General features: G+C 40.4%; 1 long non-coding RNA gene across 1 annotated transcript in view; it reads left to right on the forward strand.

Annotated features, from left to right (window-relative positions):
• The first annotated feature begins 844 nt into the window (after nucleotides 1–844).
• Nucleotides 845–19,077, forward strand: part of LOC131380897 (uncharacterized) — a 76,815-nt gene continuing 58,582 nt past the window's right edge. Inside the window, exon 1 of the long non-coding RNA XR_009209174.1 lies at nucleotides 845–921. This is a non-coding gene — a long non-coding RNA (uncharacterized LOC131380897). The remainder of the gene's footprint in view (nucleotides 922–19,077) is intronic.

Genomic DNA, 19,077 nt, shown 5'->3' on the forward strand with positions numbered 1-19,077 from the left:
TTGAACTACCCATGTTTAAATATTTACTCTGCGCGATTCCAACCTGTTGGTCCTTCTTCGCCTCTGACAGTGGATAGATTGTCAGAACTTCCATCTCTGCAGCTTCCGTGAAAAGAACACTTCAAACATTGTAATATTGATGGGTACATTCAGGAGACTGGGTGTTTAAAGAAAGTGGATTTTATGGGTAACTGAGATTTAACATAAAATCTGGATACCTGGCACATCCAACCTTTTGTGTGGGTAATCTTTGTATCTCATTTCTTCATTCATTCATTCATTCATTTCGTGCCTACTATGTGCCAGGCACAGAGTAGTGAGCTAGGCCAGCCTAGAGAAGTCTATGAAACTACATATTTCCTTGTGTGTCTTGTGATCCATCATTTAAAATATCTCCTTTCATCCAAGTTTGAAGGTATAAGACAGAGTTTCCCAAATATTTGGGAGTCAGAGGTTGCTTTGAGAATGTGATGGAAGGCAATGAGATTTCTCATACGAGCTCATCATTTTACCTCCATTTTCAGTATGGTTGGTTATTCACGGGTCTCTGGATTCTGAGAGTCAGGGAAAGAACATGTGGATGTTACTTCTGGAAGTTCTGTCTCTGTTTACTAAACTTCTAATAGGCAATCATTTTTCTCCCCATTTGTTTTCTAAAATTTGAGCAAGAAAAATGGTATCTCTTAATTGAAAGTTCTAGCCCTTTAGGAATTTATACTCTAAATGCTAGTTCTTTGTGTTTTCCAGCTATTCATAAACTCAGTTTTTTTTTGTTTTTTCCCCCTTTTCCTATTTTTTCTTTAAAATTCTTTTTTTCTTCTTTTTTAGAGACAGGGTCTGGCTATGTTGCTCAGGCTGGTCTTGAGCTCCTGACCTCAAGGGATCCTCCTGCTCTGGCTTCCCAAGTAGTTAGGATTACAGGTAGGACAAGCTATTGAGCCTGGCTTCCATAAATTCACTTTATATGAACAGTAAAAATCTCCTTCTCTACTTACAAGAAAACAACCTTACTTTATACTCATACACAGAGATTCAAACCCTCTGTCATGATTTATGAACGTTTCTCTATAAAGGTAAGAAGTGATCCCTATCAGCATTTAAACCTTGCTCAGAGTTTTGAATCACCACAACCCCTGCCAAGCCTGGTTCATTGCTAAAGCACTGGAACAATGGAACAAAGCCTATTTGATGGCAGTTTGACATCTGAAATTCTATTTCTAATTGTAAAATTTTAAAACGTTTAAGATCAATCTGTTTCTGATGCAATGTATAGTATATTTAAATTGTGGAAAGCTTATTAAAGTATATACCCATAATATTGTATTACATATGTTCACATATAATAGTTTCCATTATTGATCATTTAGTATATATTATTTTTTAAACATTTATTGTAGGTTCAGAGGTACACGTGCAGGTTTGTTATATAGGTAAACTGTGTGTTACAAGGGTTTGGTGTACAGATTATTTCATCACCCAGGTAATAAACATGGTACCCGACAGGTATTTATTCTTATCCTCTCCCTCCTCCCATCCTCCATCCTCAAGTAGGCCTCAGTGTCTGTTTTTCCCCTCTTTGTGTCCACTTTTTTTTTTTTTTTCGAGACAGAGTCTCTCTCTGTGGCCCAGGCTGGAGTGCAGTAGCTCAATCTCGGCTCACTGTAAGCTCCAACTCCTGGGTTCACGCCATTCTCCTGCCTTAGCCTCCCGAGTAGCTGGGACTACAGGTGCCCACCACCAGCCTGGCTAATTTTTTTGTATTTTTAGTAGAGATGGGATTTCACCGTGTTAGCCAGGATGGTCTCAAGCTCCTGACCTCATGATCCGCCCACCTTGGCCTCCCAAAGTGCTGGGATTACAGGTGTTTTAATTGTTTAGCTTCCACTTATAAGTGAGAAAATGAAATATTTCATTTCCTGTTTCTGTGTTAGTTTGCTTAGGATAATGGCCTCTAGCTCCATCCGTGTTCTTGTAAAGGATATGATCTCATTCTTTTTTTATGGCTGCATAGTATTCCGTGGTGTATATATACCACATTTTCTTTATCCAGTCTACTGTTGATGAGCATTTAGGTTAACTCTATATCTTTGCTATTGTGAACACTGTTGCAATGAACATATACATGCATGGGTCTTTATAGTAGAATGATTTATATTCCTTTGGGTATATACCCAGTAATGAGATTGCTGGGTTAAATGGTAATTCTATTTTAAGTTCTTTGAGAGATCACCACACTGTGTTCCACAATGGCTGAACTAATTTACACTCCCATACTTGCATTATTTCTTTTAATTCTTGCAGCAGCACTATGAGGCAGGTATTGTTATGAGTCTATTTTTTAGAAGATGAAAAAGAAGTTGAGAGAGAATATTAATCCAAAGATACTTGCACACTCATGTTTATAGCAGCACAATTTGCAATTGCAAAAATGTGGCACCAACCCAAATGCCCATCAATCAACAAGTGGATAAAGAAACTGTGGTGTATATATATATATATATATATATATATATATATATACACACACACACACAATGGAATACTACTCGGCCATAAAAAGGAATTAATTAATGGCATTTGCAGCAACCTGGATGGGATTGGAGACTATTATTCTAAGTGAAGTAACTCAGGAATGGAAGTGAGAACATATGATGTTCTCACTCATAAGTGGGAGCTAAGCTATGAGGACGCAAAGGCATAAGAATGACACAATGGACTTTGGGGACTCAGGGGGAAACAGTGGGAAGGGGGTGAGGGATAAAAGACTACAAATTGGGTTCAGTGTATACTGCTTGGGTGATGGGTGCACTGAAATCTCACAGATCACCACAAAGAACTAACTCATGTAAGCAAGTACCACCTGTTCCCCCAAAACCTCTGGAAATAAAAAATTAAGAAATAAAAATAAAATACTAATGTTTTAGGATAAAAGAAAAAGAAAAAGAAATCCAAGTAAAAGGTGGTGAAGCCAGGATTTGATCCAAAGGTCTCATGCACCAAATCTCATTTGTTTAATATCATTTCCATTACCCAGAGGCAACTTTTGTTAACATTTTGGTGTCTTTCTTTATTCTTGATTCTTAAAACTTATTTAAAACTATTAAATATTTTATTTTGTATTCTGCCTTTCGTCCTAGCGTCAGAAGTCTTTCTTTTACATGTCAGTAAAAGCTTTCTAAATATTTTTATTTGCTACTTAATTGCTAGCTAACCATTCTGCTATTAATGAACTTGTAGGGCCTTTCAAGTTTCTTGTATTATAAATAACACCGTAAAGGACGTGTTTAAACATGAACATTTGTGTAGACTGATTTTGAAAATCAGGTTGTGGATCTGAGTTCGATATGTTTGTTTTTTCTTTTTGTTTTTGGTAAGTCTTAGGGAGGGCAGCATATTTTTCAAGTTGAAAATGAGTCTTTGAATTTTACCTTATCTCTCTGCCCTAAGCCAATTTCTCAAAGTCAGACTCTTAAAGATACTTGACTCATCTTCTTTTCTACATTGCATAAGTGAGTTTTTTATTTTATAATGTTTGACAACTCAAATAATATTTTTGAAACATTTGAAGTATGGGCTATCTCATACCATCTATACTTGTAGGGAATTGATGAGCAGGAAACCCCAAGAAGTGGAATATTTAAATGAATTTGATGATTGGCCTTGGAGTGTGTTATATGGATTACCTTGTAGGTTGCATTCAGCTAATAATGAAGTGATTTCGTATTCTCCGAATATTTGCTGACTCCAAATGAATGAAGAATTTGAGAGATATTTGCTGTGTAGCAAAAGCAAGCCCATGTGGTGATTTGCTTAAAATCCCACCTGTATTTTCTCTCTAATCATGTAACTTGTCATTGTGTATTATAGTTTCTGGTAGATTCATCTTTATCCTCCACTAGATCAGGAATTTCAGGAAGCCATAAATGTACATCTGGTATACCGTGGCTGATAATATAATATCTGGCACATGGCCAGTATTCAGAAAATTGTATTAGAAGGAAGCAAACAAGTGAGAAAGCCAGTCGTAGACAACCTTGCAAAAACAATTCTTGAGAAATGACTCTGCTTGTTAGGAACCATCATACATTGGAAAATTCTTAAACCTTCTTTTCAAGCATTATAAGAGAGAACGTTTTAGAACCATAACACTCGCAGAAAATGGCGAACTTAGGTGGCCTCTGGGGTCAGAACTTTGAGGACATGGCTGAAATGAGTTCAATCACTCTTTGAGTTATCAAAACTGCACTAATTCTAGGCTCACCCTGAGGAGGGGGGTTTCAATCTAATTGGGGGAAACCTCTGCCTTGACAAAAAGTCACCTGTTTATATCCCATGGACTCTAAGAGGAACTGTCTCAGGCCATGAAATGCAGGCTGGACAAGCCCTTTCATGCCCCTTCACAGAGCGCTTTCTTTCTTTTGTTTTCAAATTCATAGGATGTCATAATCCTTACAGGATGGTCTGGCCCAAACCCTTCACCTGCTAGAAGGGGACACTCTGGGGTCAGCCCCTTCTGTTCTGACTCAGATAGCATCTCTCGGCGCCAATTGTGCAATCATTGGCCTCGCGTGACTCCTCAGTTTGCTCTTCATCTTCTGCTCTCCTCGCAGGCTATGAAGGACAAGGATTAATTTACGGTGCTATGAAATGCACTGGGCTTATGAAGGGTTTTTATGGGTTAATATCCACAAGCTTCACCTCCCTTACCTTTGGTCCTGGAGATCATGTTTACAGTGCAGGCTTGAACTTAAGGGAAGGGGTTAGGTGAGGAAGAAGGCAATTAAAGGACTCACAGTCACCTGCTGGCCCGTTCAGAGCAGGTAAGACTTGCCTAGGTGTGGGCAGGGGGCCCTTCACCCAGAGCCCTATCTCTGGAGGAAGATAAATTCACAGTTAATAAAGATAAGGGCCCGAGAGAAATGCCATTCAGGACTGCATTGCCAGCCCAGCCCAGCCGATCAAAGCCAACAGTGACTAATTCTCTTAATGGGAAATACCGGGGGTCAGAGAAGGTTTTGTGTCACAGGGTTGGTGAGGAAAACCAGCTTGGGCAGGCATGGCTTTGAACCCTGCCTTCGTCACTTAACAGCCACGAGATCCTGAGCAAGTGTTTTTGCCTCTTTAAGCCTCAACCTGCGGGATCTCTCTTTCTTCTGTCTTAGGCCTCTTCAGAGCATGAACTATAATGGTGTATGAAAAGCAACTGGTGCCATGCTGGGCACAGGATAGCTAATCAATAAATGTGAATTTCTCCCTTTACCCCCTTTCTTCTTTTCTTCCTTTGATGGTGCCTTTGAAAATAAACTCATTTGGAGGCTGGGCGTGGTGGCTCATGCCTATAATCCCAGCACTTTGGAAGGCCAAGGCAAGCGGATCACTAGAGGTCAGGAGTTCGAGACCAGCCTGGCCAAGATGGAAAAACCCCGTCTCTACTAAAAATACAAAAATCAGCCAGGTGTGGTGGTACACGCCTATAATCCTAGCTACTTGGGAGGTTGAGGCAGGAGAATCGTCTGAACCCAGAAGGCGGATGTTGCAGTGAGCCGAGATCACACCACTGCACTCCAGCCTGGGTGACAGAGAAAGACTTTGCCTCAAAACAAAACAAAACAAAACAAAAAAAACTAAATTGATTTGGTTTGCTTGTATCCTTTCATTCATTAAGCCACTGATTCATGCGACAGACATATAAAGCACTTACTAAGTGCCAGAATCCAGTCTCAGCATAGAGAATATTTAAAATATCAGATGCAAAATTTGTCCTTATGAAGCTGTGGTCTAAAGAGGGGAGGAAACGTTAATTTGGATAGCTACCACGCATTGAACACTTACGACATGCAGTACTTTCCCTGCGTTTACTCACTGACTCCTCATAACAACTCTCTGAGGTAGATACCATCATGATCCCATTTTATGGATGGGAAAACTGAGGCATGGGGTCATGAAGTAACTTACCCCAGATGCCACAATTAGTAAGTGTCAGAGTATAAGTGTACCCTGTAGCCCGTGTGCAGAAAACCACTGGGGTGTTACAAGAAGATAACTATTAACCCTTTGCACTTGGCGATTTACCCATTTGGGGGCTGTTGGTGGAATTTGGCTAATTTGGTTGTCCACCCCCTTGCTAATCCAGAGTGTGTGGTCCGTGGCCTGGCAGCATGGACATTCCCTGGGAGCTGGCAAGAAATACTGAATCTCAGGCCCCACCTCAGACCTGCTGAACCAGTCTCATTTTGACAAGCTTCCAGGGGATCTGTGTGCCCGCTGGAATTTGAGAAGTGTTTGTTTATATGTCCAAACTGTCTTTCCACTGGTATAATTAAAATAACAACTAAAAAGCCACCCAGGTAGTGCTATTGTATAGCCCTGAAGTCACTGGGTTGAGGAGGCATGTGAGATGCCCATAGGAAGTAGCCTGGGCACCCCTTAAGTGGCTTGACCCCATATTTCTTCAACCCCCTTAAGACTCTGCTATCACCTACAGTGTCTTCCCTAAAGTCATCAGCGGGGTTCAAATGTGCCTTGGCATAGAATCTCCTGCAATGCTTCCTAAGCAGAGATGTTGACCTGCAGAATGTGCCCTGTTGTGGGCATGGGTGGGGTTAGGGTCAGTTTCTGGTCCACTCTCCAGCATCCTCATGGCCCTCATCATTATCTGCAATGATGTGAGTCATTCAACTGCTCACCTCTTCACCACAGAGTCATTCCATTAGACTGTCACTTTCATGGGGGCAGCTATTTACCTGGCTCAATTAACTCTGCATCCCAGCACCAGGAAGAGACCTAGCACATAGGAGGTGTTCAATAAATATTTATTGAATGAGTGAATAAATGCAGAAACCTATTCTAAACCTTTTTTTTTTTTGAGACAAGGTCTCACCCTGTCACCCAGGCTGGAATGTAGTGGTGCACTCTCAGCTCACTGCCACCTCCCCTTCTGGGACTCAAGCAATCCTTCTCTCTCAGCCTCCCGAGTAGTTGGGATTACAAGCATGTGCCACCATGTGTGGTTAATTTTTTCTATTTTTTGTAGAGATGTGGTTTTGTCATGTTGCCCAGGCTGGTCTCGAATGCCTGGACTAAAGCAATCCTCCTGCTTCAGTCTCCCAAAGTGCTGGGATTACAGGCATGAGCCACTGCACCTGGCCTAAACTTTTAAGTAAATAATTCCCAAACTTTAGTGATTGAACAATGATTAGAAATAAATTATGTGTCACACCCTGCAACTGACCACAGCTCTTCAGGGTGCCTAAGAGGGCTGAGATTGGAGAACAGCCCAAACCTACCCATTATATTAATGTAGTACTGCTGCTGCAAGGAATTACCACAAACGCAGTGGCCTGAAACAATGCACATTTACTATTTCACAATTCTGGAGATAAGAAGTTCTAAAATCAAGGTCTTGGCAGGGCTGCATCTCTTCTGGACACTTTAGAAGAGAATCAGTTTCCTTGCTTTTTTTTTTTTTCTTTCTCCTAGAGGCTGCTCACAGGCCTTGGCTCACGGCCCCCTTCTGTTCTTCAAAGCCAGTAGTTGCATTGCCCTGATCTCTGCTTGCCTTCACATCTCCTCTGTCTCTGGCTCTCCTGCTTCTTTCTTATGAAGACCCTTATGATGACATTGGACCCTCCTGGGTAATCCAGCATAATCCCCTCATCTCAGGATCCTTAGCTTAATCACATCTACAGAGTCTCTTTTGCTCTGTAAGGTCACTTGTTCACAAGTTCTGGGGATTCCAGGGATTAGGATGTGGAAATCTTTGGTGGGGGGTTGGGCATTATTCTGCCTAAACTGACTTTACTGCCCACCCCAGAATAAAAGTGAGTTGAGGCTGGTATCTCCTTGGAGTGGTGTCTGCTATGTAGATCCATCACTGCTCATTTATCCCAGGCTTTTTCTGTGCGATGACTCTCTGGGTCTTCTCCATTTCATTTCCTCCAGGATCCTTCCTCCCTTTTATGCCACCTTTCTTGGTACTTTAGATTCTTAGGATATTCATGCTGAACAAATATTCATTTTTATTATCAATTTTTTTTAGGACAGGGATATCCAACCTTTAGGATTTAGTGTTAATCACTAATTGTCAACTAACTGTCAATCACTAATGAATCAACTAAGATTGTCCACTTTGGATATGCCACCTTGACAAGAGCAGATTCCAAGGGTCATGGGATACATGATACTTATTATTTTCTGGTGATGGGTGATACTTATTTTGGTTTTTGTTTATTTGTGTGACTTTTGTACCACCCATGAAGATAATTTGAATACTCTTAGAAGGGTAACCAAACTAGACGAGGATCTTGGAACATCTGAGAATAAACCTGAAATCAATTCATCACATCTATTACATGAAGAAATGGTTTCTTTGGCTCAAAGCTCACAAGGTGGATCCCAAGGGAGAAACAGAAAGTGGCTTAAGAGAATAAACCCAGATCCATGGTCCGTGAATGGCGCTACCCAATGTCAAGAAGTGACAACCTGGTTGTGAGAAATATATCTTGGTAGGCACCCTTTTCTCTAGAGTCCAATGAGGATAAACTATAGCCTTGACTGAATTCAGCAAAGAGTGTAGGACTAAGTACTGGCACCAAAGCCTTGCTCTCAAAGTCCTGTCATTCTAAAGTTCCAGAACTTTCTTTAACTTAGGCAGTGCTGTCAGGCAGAGGCTTTTGAAGGGCCAGGTGGGACCCGTGGAGAAGAGGTTAATTCTTATCACACTTGGGTCATCTCTCCTCACATCTCTTTATAACTCGTGAGATACCTGGCTCCTGACTGACTGTGTCAAGGAGGGTGTGGCCCCCACGTCTGGGCCTCCCCTCTCCTGCTCGTGGGGCCATCATGTTCTGATTAGTATTAATAATTGATTTATATAGCACCTTTTACAAGCCTGCAAATACTGTCTGCAACCAGCCTGTGTGTGGACACACGCATCACTTCACTCTCAGATGATAAGCTGCCACCTCACGAGGTGGGCAGGGAGGTGCGGCGGGCGCCAGTCACCTCGGTGGCGCCAACGACGTGACAAGGAGACAGTTTGCTGGAGGAAGTAGGGCAGCACCTTATCTCTGCTGGCTGGGGTGGGGGACTGGGCAGAGGTGATTCTGGGCTTATAATTAATAACTCGAAGGGTTGGACTTGTGAGTACTCCAGGTCAGGAAAGCATCTTTTGGCATAGGATAGGGTTGCTCAATTACCCCATTATTTAGATGAAAAGAACCTAAAACAAAACCCTGAGATGCTGATGGAATAAAAGAATGCCAATGGCAGAGATAGGGTAAAGCCAACACATCTGTGAGTCACATCAGCATGTAACCTGGGGCCATATGCCTTTGTTTCCCCTGCCAAGCTGAAGCAGATGGTGGAAGATGGTTATTCAAGGCTTACGTCATTGGGTGCCATATTGTATGGGGCTTGGGGTGCTCATCTTACATTTTGAGATATCCTAAGTTAGTGTTTGAAGGAAGCTGAGGGTTTACAGGGCCCTCATTTGAGCTTTGAGAAGTCCTGTCGTAAAGAAACTCATTAAATTTAATTTAGTTCAATATTTCCCAAATCTACTTGATGTGATCATTTTGATGAGCATCTGCCTGTTAGAGTTCATTTAGGATCTTTACTTATGTTTTTGAGAAAAATCAGCATCATGTAGTTTAAGAAAATGAGTTCTGAATTAAGTCAATTTTCTAGTGGTCTCAAATGAGATCATTCATGTAGAGACAAGTTCTACAACTTACTAGGTAGGTAATCATGGGAAAGTCACAGACCTTCTTGTAACCTCAGTTTCCTCATTTATAATAGTACCCACTGCACAGGGATGAGGCACAGTGCCAGGCACATAGTATCTGCTCTGTAAAGATAAGCTATTTCTTATTTTATCATCATGAGGAGCATCAACATGTCCATCATCTTCATCAAATAGCAATGCTCTCTGAGGAGAAATGAAACATCTTGGTAGATCAAACAACAACAACACTCAGTTTCCCAGAAAGGAGGGATGAGATACAAAGAAAGGTTTCCATGTTTGCTCAGATTCTAGTGTCCTATTCCTTGGGAGGTCAGTGGGGAGAATCCAGACTCACCTAGAAGTAAAGGCCAAGCTCAGGAATGAGTCAGAGCTCTTGAGTGACCAAGTGGAAGGATTCAGAGACCAGGAATAAAGTAGGAATTCCCTAGGAAGCCATGCGATGGGGTGTGGACTGAGATGAGGAGGTATCTAGAACTTTGGCAGAAACATCTGGATTAGAACTTTTCAACTCCATTCCACCCAACTCTAGTCCATGTTCCATGAACAAAGGTGGCATTACCAAGTCAATAGGGGGATGGCAGCACGTGCTTCCCCTCTCGGAGAGTCAGGAAGTTGATCCATGTAGTAAAAGCTTTGAGAAGTCTTGCAGTAAAGAAACTCATTACATTTAATTTAGTTCAGTATTCCCCAAACCCATTTAATTCCTGGACTACCTCCTTTATTTTATTTTATTATTTCATAAAATAATACATATTTTTACCTAAACATACTTTGGGAGAGATTGTTGATTTAGACTATGAGAATTTGGAAGAATTGTCTCTTCCAAAGCTGGAAAAAAAAAAATCAGAGATTTTAAAAATCGAATCTATGTGTTTTTAATGTATCCTACTTGAACATCTTTTTTTGTTTGTTTGAACTTGTAAAGAGACTCACCACCACTTCTAGGTTATTGTGTTTGTGTTTGTGTTTGAAGTGTTGGTCTGGATTTTGCAGCTATTTTAAATGGCTTACTTAAAGGATGAGGAGGGAGGAATAACCATGTTCCCAATTTGTGATAATGTCAATACTATTTATAATCCTGTTGATACTAGTCACAATAATGTGTTTTTATGATCATGTCAATACTATCTGTGATCGTGCCAGTACAATAGTAGCAACAATTGTCATTGATGAGTGCCATTTATGAAGTCCTGTCTGTGTACCCTTCCCTGTGCTAAGTTGGTGACATGCGTTATGTCATGTAGTTCTCCAAATAGGAAAATGAGGAACAGAAGAGATAGGTAGCTTGTCCAAAATCATGTCACTAGAGAGTAGCAGAGCCAAATCTGAATCCAGAACCAACCCTAAGAACAAAGCCATGGCTCTCATGTTGCACCTCGCATGCAGTTGCTAATTCTTCCTTCCTCCCTCCATTCTGAATCCTCTCCGAGTGACTCAAGGGTCTTACCCTAGTATCAGGAGCAAGAGCTGCTCTGAGTGATTGGAAGCTGCGGCTCAGGACCTAGAAGGCTGCTGAGTCACCAGCAGGCTGTGCTGTGGCGGAGGCAGCCTTAGCAGGGGTAGATGCATGCAGGTCTCAGGCTGCTGGGGCTCTGTCCTGTGGACCTTGAACTTCGGGTGCCAGACACAGCTGTGTGTTGTCCAGGTGTCACTTTCATTTTCTGAGGCCCACACTTGCGCACACTCAGAGAGACTTTACATGGGCACCTTCTTGTTATTTACCCAGGAGGGGTACTAGCCACTCTGATTTGCCCAGGACTGTCCTGGTTTTAGCACTGAGAGTCCTATGTCCTAGAAAACCCTTCAGGCTCTGGCAACCGGGGACAGTTGGTCACTCTAAATAGGTCCTTTGTTCTATATAGAGCCCTCAGGTGAGACTTGTTTAAAGGCAAAGGGAAGCTAAGTTCAGGGCCTTTAAAAATAAGCAGTTTCTGCAACAGAAAAATGCAGTAGAATGTAGGTCAATTCTGACTATCAAAAAAAAAAAAAAAAACACTCAAAAACCCTCATTGGAAAAATTAAAACAAAAATTTTTTAAAAAACCTCACCAAGTCTTCTTCACTGAATCCAGCACTTACTAATTCAATAAAAGTGCTTTTAAAATAATACTCTTCTACTCCTCTGTTACTAAGTTGTGAGTGTTTAATGCATGCCAGGCTCCTTGCTCAGCCCCTGACGTACAAAACTTCATTGAATTTGTGCAATTACCCCAAAAGGTAGGCATTATTATTATTATTTTTTCTTTTTTTTTTTTTTTTTTTTTTTTGAGACAGGGTCTTGCTCTGTCACCCAGGCTGAAGTGCAGAGGCACAATCTCAGCTCACTGCAACCTCCGCCTCCCAGGTTCAAGCAATTCTTCTGCCTCAGCCTCCTGAGTAGCTGGGATTACAGTAACCCACCACCACACCTGGCTACTTTTTGTGTTTTTAGTAGAGATGGGGTTTCACCATTTTGGTCAGGCTGGTCTCAAACTCCTGACCTCGTGATCCACCTGGTAGGCGCTATTTTTATGCACAGTTTGACAGATGAAGAAACTGAGGGTCAGTTAGATCACTTGCCTAAAGTCACAGCTAGGAGGTGCCTGATGCAGGTGACTTAGACTCAGGTGACCTGAGAGCAGGCTGTAGGCACTCACCACCCACTAGGCCATACTGCTCCCTCCACTAACTAGTGATGGACACTTTAAGAAATGAATATCTTTGGCTCATAATCATACCAGAGTATGAGCTTTCTGAGGGTAGCTTCTTATTCATGAATGTATCCTCAGGGAACGCAGCATGGGGCTATGCACATAGTAGATGCTCAGTTAATGTTTGCTAAATTGTATTATAGTGAAAAGAAATTTACATTTTCTTTGCCCATAGCAAAAAAATTATTTTGCAGAAGTCCTGGTCTGTTTTCTTTATTTATCCACCAGAATAAAAGCCATTTTAGTAGGAGGCAGTGGTTCACGCCTATAATCCCAGCACTTTGGGAGACTGAGGTGGCTGGATCACTTGAGGTCAGGAGTTCAAGACCAGCCTGGCCAATATGGCGAAACCCCATCTCTACTAAAAATAAAAAAGTTTACCTGGGTGTGGTGGCATGTGCCTGTAATCCCAGCTACTTGGGAGGCTGAGGCAGGAGAATCATTTGAACATGGGAGGTGTAGGTCGCTGTGAGCCTAGATTGCACCACTGTACTCCAGCTTCGATGACAGAGCAAGACTCTGTCTCCAAAAAAAAAATCCATTTTAATATATCTGTCTCCATATAAGATTATAAACTCTTATCATATATGTACATATACATAAACACACACATATATAAACATATATACAACACACAACTAATACATAATATATATAATAGGTATTATACACACACACATATACATATATATTTATTTATAAAGACAAGCCCATACTCTTTTATTCACCTCTGCATTCCAACTATTATCACAGTGCCTGGCACACAGCAGGAGCTAAATAAATACTTCCAGAATGAAAGAATGAATAAATGCAAGCTGCCCACAAGAAAAACTCTGAATACAGAGATCTGTGTTGCTCCTACGGAGATTTCCCCACATGCTGTTTAAACCACATCTGGGCCTCGTGTGAGTCCAGCAATTTCAGTACGGAGGGCTGGGCTACGTCAGTTATGAAGAGATTGTCTCAGGATGCCTATTTCATGGCAGAAAACATGCAAACACACTCTCCATTTCCTCTTTAAGCTGCTGCCATCAGTAACTGCTCCAGTCAGTCCCGCTGAGAAAGGGCAGCCCAGGTTTGGGTCCCAGGGAATATCTGCAGATGAAGAAACTATCAAATCATAATAGCAAACACGCACACAGCACTTTACTTTGTGCCTGTCTCTCTGCTGAAATGTTATGCATAATTAAGCCAATTATACTTCACAACAACTTGATGAGGTTGGTATCATTTAATCCCCAATTTACAGATAAGAAAATGAAGACTTACGAGGTCATGTAACTTGTTCAAGGTCACAGATCTTGTAAGTCTGGCTTGAGCCCATGGTCCTTACTCCTTTAAGGCATTCTCTATAACCTGTAAAGCAAAAGATGACGGGGCACTTGGGTGACCATTCCCATAAATGCTGCTGTGTGGTATATATTATGCAAGGGGCTGATATTCCCAAAGAATACTTATTTTTCAAATGGCACATAAATATTAATAATCATCAATACCAATAGCTACCACCATTGAGCAGTCTCTATATATGCACAGCTTCTGGCCATTTGCTTATTAGTATGACAGGAGGTAGGTGCTTTTTCTCATCTCCACCATATAGACAAGGAAAGAAACTGAGGCAGAACAAGAGACAATGGCTTATGCAAACTCAGACAATAGAAAGAGAGTAATTGGGATTTAATCCAGGACTTTCTGACTCTAAACCCATGCATGAACGCATACCATAATACTTTATTATCTTAGAAATAACAGGAAAAATGTGGGCTCAGTAGGTGAGAACTCCAGGAAGCTTGAGCAAGGGCTGCATTTCTTCTACTACACCAAAGCAAGCATGGGTAGGTAGCAAGAGAAGGTGATGTGTGAAGGATGGATCATACTATGCTCTGGAAGCATAGACCTGCCCCCAGTTTTCCACTGTTTTCTGAATATGCCACGTGATCCATGACTCTCTTGACTTACGCTATTGCTTCTTTCTCAAAAGCCCTTTCCACTCTCTCCCACCTCCCACTGACTACCTGTTTGACCAATTCTTCTTCATCTTCATGACAGTTCAAATTATTGCTGCCTCTGCAAATTATCCCCAAGCTTCCCCAAACTCCGCCCTGTCACCTCCAGTAGTCCACTTCATTAACCCCAATTCTATCTAGTTCTAGTCTCTTTTCGTCTAAATTTCTCTAGTGGAGAGGGGAACACCACTAGTTCTCTAAGACGTCCCTTAGGTAGAAAGAGCTTTCAGGGTCAAATATAGTTGGGGAGTGCTGCTAACTATATGCTGCCAAGTCAGGGAAGTTTACAAAGAGACACTTGCAGAGTAAAGGCCCTGAGAAGTCCCGCAGTGAAGAGAACAGCATTTCATATTTGACAGTGGAACACTTCTCCCAACCAACTTTTCTTTGGCAGTAACATCCTGTTCATGGAGCAGATTGCTGTAGTTATTTATTTGTGGACCTGCCTCCTCTACCTAATTGTGAGTTTTCTTTAGAGATTGTTATTTTATGATCTCTAGATCTCCAACACTGGGTTAATGTTTGTTGTGTTGAATTAAAGTGGTTTCACAGGCAAACCTAAGCGGAGGCAAAGCTGCCAAATCCTGTATGCAGATGCCACATAGAAGGAAAGCTTGTCCCTCTTTCCACCCTCACTGCCCCACTGGGCATTTGGCAACCTTCACACGATCAAATAATAAGCTTCCTCGCCATCAGTCTCCACGGATGTGGGTGCCCTTGGGATGTGACAACTCATGAAAATTGTGGTTGAACACATTTTAGCTTTTCTTTCTAAATTCCCAGACTTTGTCTTTTTGAGCTGTCTCCAGAATCTTCCCAAGGGGGATTTTCCTTGTTCCTGTAAACTAGAGATTTATGTTCCTCATGTGGACTTTTCCCAGCTTAGCTGAATTCTTAGTTGTGGGTGTGTTCCTTCAGGCGGAAGTGTGTGAAGCAGAGGATGTTGGAGAAACTGCTTTGTAGTGAGATTCTTAGACTAGTTCTTACCTGCGAGGAATAATTTGCAAGGTGACGTGGTGTAGTGGAAAAGACGTTGGCTTCTGGAATCAGAAGAGCCTAGAGTTTGCCTCCTGTAGCCCTCTGACTCTGGGCATGTTCCCCAACCTTTCGGATTCTCCTCCACATCCTTATCTACAAAGTGGGAGTGACCACATGTGTCTTGTAGGATGTGGAGAGCACAGCTGTTATTGTTATGCATTGTCTTCCCTTTGGATCCTGAGTCCTACTCTTGTTAAGGCCTCTCTCCACTCTCATCATCTCTTCACCACCACCATCAATTCAACTCACTTTTGGTGTTTTGTTTTGTTTTGTTTTGTTTTGTTTTGTTTCTGCATCCCTCCTTCCAGCTGTTCCAACTTTATAACCTTACCTTTCTTCTTTCATTCATGTGCTCGATATCCTACTTAACCTGGTTCTCCTTATGAATCTTTTTATTTAAAAATCTCAATTTCTGTGTATTTTTGAAAGAAAGTCTTATTTTGTACCTGTAGGTATTAGTGGGCTTAATTAAAATGTAATCAGTTGAATCGATCCAGCTGTTAGAACTAGGACTTTTGCCAGAAAACAGGTCAGGATGTATGTTTTCAGTACTTTCCCCCCACAATTTGGCATAACTTTGATGGCTGAAATAATGTTGGGCCACAGTTGTGTCACTGAATGCCGGCCCTAAAGGGGTCTTGTTGCCTCGCACCTAATAGCTTTCAACAAAAGAATTTGGAAAAAGCACATCAAAGCAAACCATGCAAAAGCAGAAGAAAAGAAGTGGCTAACATAAAATCAAACAATAAGGACAAAAAATGATCAAAATTTGGTAAGTAAACTTAAGCGATTATTGTTTGAGAAACAAATCTTAAAAGAGCAAGTTACAGAAAACTTAACAAAGAAAAAAATGAAGAAATCCAAATACCCCAAGTTAGTGGTGAGAAACAGGATATGAAGATATGAAGGGGATATTTAAAGTTATAGGAGTGTTATATATATTTCTGCATCAAGATTTCTCAACCTCAACACTATTGACATTTTGGGATGGACAATTCTTTATTGTGGGGCCTATCTTGGGCATTGTGGGATATTTAGTGGCATCTCTGATCTCTACCCACCAGATGCCAGTAGGACCTCCCACCCCTAAGCTGTGACCCTGGGAGGCAAAAATCCCTTCCTGCTGAGAAATACTCTTCTATATTAATCACTTTTTAAAAAATGTAATGACATGACAAATTTTCTAGGGAAATATTAATAAAATTCATTAAAAATTAATATATGTGTGTAAGTATACAGGTATGTATGTGCCTCTATACATGTAGAGAAACCAGGGAAAACATTTGCACAACTACCAATATGTCCTCTTTAAAAAACAAAATCCTGAGTCAAAGGAATTTATCAGGGAAATACTTTCCATCTTCAAGAGAAAAGAAGTCATCATTCTCTATAAACTGCCAAGGTGACCAACTGTCCTGGTTTCCCAGAGTGGTTTTCTTGGATGTGGGGATTTTGGTGATAAAACTTGGAAAATCTTAGGGAAATCAGGACAGTCCTAAAACCTTCCCATAGATAATGGCAGAGAATACACCAGTGCAGCACTAAAATGAAAAACTGCAGGCCACACCCACTTATAAATATAAATAAGGACATAGTAAACAAAAAGAAATCGACCTTAAATCATGCTGTATATAAAGCTAATGTTTTTATTTGTTTGCTTAGGAAGCTCTGTTCAGATAAAATTGTTTGTGAAGTCTCAATTTGTTGCAACAGTGGTACTGTGAATAGATCCTCCTTCTGGGTCTTCTGAGTCTCTCTTTTCCAAAATCGCAACCTCTCCTCCTTTCTTCCCCAATCTTTCCCTAAACCCACTCTCACATATTTCCTGAGGGGCTCCATGGAGTTCCCAGTGCCTTCTGGAGCACAACTGGAAATCCTACATTAGAAGGATAACCACCACGGTAAAGTAGGGTCTATACCAGGAATATAAGATGGTCCAGCAAGGTTATTTTGATGCAGGTCAAAAAGGAATACTTGGTAAATTCAAAATCCATGTGATTTAAAACAAGAATAATAAACAAGCTTTCATTAAACTAGAAGTATGCTTCTCTAACATAATACTGATTTTCTTTTTCAAATCAATAGAAACATCATTTATAGTGGAGGCCTTCTCATTGAAAGCAGAAATGAGGATGCTCATTGTTACCTTTTAGTAATTTTTAAGAAGTTTTAGTCAATGCAATAAGGCAGGAAGAAAACTACATAAGATGAAGATAAACAAGAAATAGAGACATAAAAATATAATTATTTGCAGATGATCTGATTGAATCAATGGAAAACTTTAAGAATAAGAGAGCCAAAATTTCTCTAGTTAAAAAAATTAGCCTAATAAATTTTGAAAAATATTTTTCAATGAAATCAAGATTAAGCAAAAATGATCTTAGAGTTAAAATTAAATGAGAGTAGCCATAAAGTTTTTTGTGAAAAATAAGAGACTTACATTACCAAATTTAAAACATATTATAAAGCTACAGTAATTAAAACAGTATGTGTCTAACGACAAATAGACAGATAAAATTCAATATAAAATCCCATGAATCATCTCAAGCACAGAAAAGAATATTTTATTTGTTTGCTTAAGAAGCTCTGTTCAAATAAAATCACTTGTGAAGTCTCACGATAAAGGTGTCAGTTCAAATCAATGGAGAAATGATCAGCAGGTGAAGAATAATGCTGTGAAAAATGATAAATTATTTGACAAAATAAAACCCTTACTTTATGTCCTGTAGTAAACTTAATATAAGTAGATTGAGTCACATATAAAAATTGAAATTATAAATGAATTATGAAAAATACAGATGAACTTTTATCGAACTCCAGTTGGAGGAGCCTTTTTTAATCATAAAAGGTGAAACTACAAGTTATATATTAAACCAAATAAAAAATTAAAACCAGAAAATACACAAATCAAAATAAAGAGGACTGTAAGTTGAAAATATAGACATTATGGAAGTAAAATGATTATCGATTTTATTATATGAAGAGTTAGTGTAAATTAATAAGAAGATAAATGTATAAATAGAAAAATCAGGCTAGGGATATGAATGGCCAATTAAAGTTATAAAAAGATCATCAACAGCAGCATTATAATAAAGTCAATGCAAATTAAAACAAGAAGATAGATACTGGTTTTTTGCCTATCAAATAGAAAAACAATATAGAATAATAATTATTGAGGTGATGGGAGTAAGAATCAGATTATCAAAGATATTCATCAAGATATATATACACAGATGGTAATAAAATTACAATAGGGAAAAAGGAAATTAGCTGTACAGCAGTAGATTCTTACAAAAAAAATGTCATAATGCAAAAAAGGACAATCACAGCTGGGCGCAGTGGCTCACGCCTGTAATCCCAGCACTTTGGGAGGTGGAGGTGGGCAGATCATGAGGTCAGGAGATCAAGACCATCCCAGCTAACACGGTGAAACCCCGTCTCTACTAAAAATACAAAAAAACTAGCCGGGAGTGGTGGCGGGTACCTGTAGTCCCAGCTGCTTGGGAGGCTGAGGCAGGAGAATGGCGTGAACCTGGGAGGCAGAGCTTGCAGTGAGTCGAGATTGCACCACTGCACTCCAGCCTGGCCCACAGAGTGAG

Source organism: Hylobates moloch, unplaced genomic scaffold (assembly GCF_009828535.3).
Source record: "Hylobates moloch isolate HMO894 unplaced genomic scaffold, HMol_V3 SCAFFOLD_12, whole genome shotgun sequence".
Classification (NCBI taxonomy): Eukaryota; Metazoa; Chordata; class Mammalia; order Primates; family Hylobatidae; genus Hylobates; species Hylobates moloch.